Genomic DNA, 1,581 nt, shown 5'->3' with positions numbered 1-1,581 from the left:
GAATCCGGCCACAGAAACAAGAATCCTTCCAAACCAGCAAACGTCATGTCACCTAAACAAGCACTGCAAGGTACCATTGCTTGTTGCAAGCAAATAAAGGCCAGGCTATTAAATATTTATCCCTTTCTACAGAAATCTTGATTTATTTATAAGTCTCTGATGAAAGAAAAGGAAAAAAAAAGGCAACAAGAGAAAGCTGCAGCTAATTAGAGGAGCCTGAAAGAAGAGCTCGTTAAACAAAGGCGGCAAAAGCGCTTCCTTACGAGGGCACCCTGCACGCAGGGCTGGGATCCATCACAGACCTCGCGCCAAGATGTAGCTACGTGTTTGCCTACATGGGCCACAAACACTCACAAACCCCCCATGAATTGCTTTATTCAAACAGCGAACATTATTTTTGGGTGCTTTACAGGAATAAAGAGCTAAAATTCATCATTAACATCAAGTTAAAGCAATTGATGCAACACTTGAATTGAATTGAAGCAACACTGACAAGATAACTACGGAATAAATGGACACCTTAAAAAAAGATGAAACTTTTTCTTTCTTGTCTGCATTCCTATTTCACTGCAAAAGTGCCAAGCTACACATACCATTCTCCCATTGACAACTGCAAACTGTCTCCTCATTCCTAATGAAAACAATTTTATCAACACAACAGAGACTAGATTTTTCAATGGCAAATTTTTACGCAGAAACCCGCAATAATGAAAGTGAAACAAAGCCAAAGAAAACAGAGAAAGTTTTTCCTCTACTTCCAATCTCTGACTAAAAGAAAAGAAGCAATAATGAGAAACAAGGGTTAAATATCCTCTCGTTCTCCAAAATCTGGAGTTTTTTGACTGCTTTTGTGGCCCCTCTCAAGCCCACGGCACGCTCAAGCAGGGCGCAGAGCTGTGCAGGAGGGCGGGTTGGTTGTGCAGCCCTTGCCAGGACTTTCCCACGCGGATAAACACGGCTCCGAGTCCCCGCGCGCCGGCCGAGCCTGGAGAGGAGCCGGCACAGACAGAGCTGCGCGGTCCGGGGCTCCGGGAAGGCCGGGGATTGAAAGGCCCTTTGTCAAAGCGCGCTCCACCTAACCGTGTCCCTCTGCGGAAGCAGGGCAATAGACATATCAAACATAAAGAGTCTAGGTTAAGCATGTATGTATAGCATACATATACACAAATATATATACGATACACGTGTATTCAGATGCTCCGTGTCCAAGGCGGCGGCACACAAAGCTTCTCCTCCGTTCACACACAGGTGCCCGCGGAACGTGCCTCCTTCCCCAACGCCTGGTCCCCCTTGGGGCGCCGGTTCCCGAGGGGGCGGCTGCGGGGCTGGGTCACAGCCGCCCGGGGCGAACGGGGGACACCCCTAAACCTTCCCACCCGGGGGGTGTCAGCGGGCAGCCAAAAGGGGCTGATGGCCGCGAGCGCCAAAGGGCCCGAGGCGGCCTGCGGGGCGCCCACCGCCGGTGCCCCTCACCGAGGCCGCCATTTCCCCCACTCCCCTCCCGCGGCCCACGCGTGTCCGCCCCCCACGCGTGTCGCCCCACGCGGCCTCCCCGGCCCGGCCCGGCCGCCAGCACCGACC

The sequence above is a fragment of the Nothoprocta perdicaria genome, unplaced genomic scaffold (assembly GCF_003342845.1).
Source record: "Nothoprocta perdicaria isolate Ctin4 unplaced genomic scaffold, notPer1 scaffold_50, whole genome shotgun sequence".
Classification (NCBI taxonomy): domain Eukaryota; kingdom Metazoa; phylum Chordata; class Aves; order Tinamiformes; family Tinamidae; genus Nothoprocta; species Nothoprocta perdicaria.
This window is presented reverse-complemented; position numbering follows the sequence as displayed.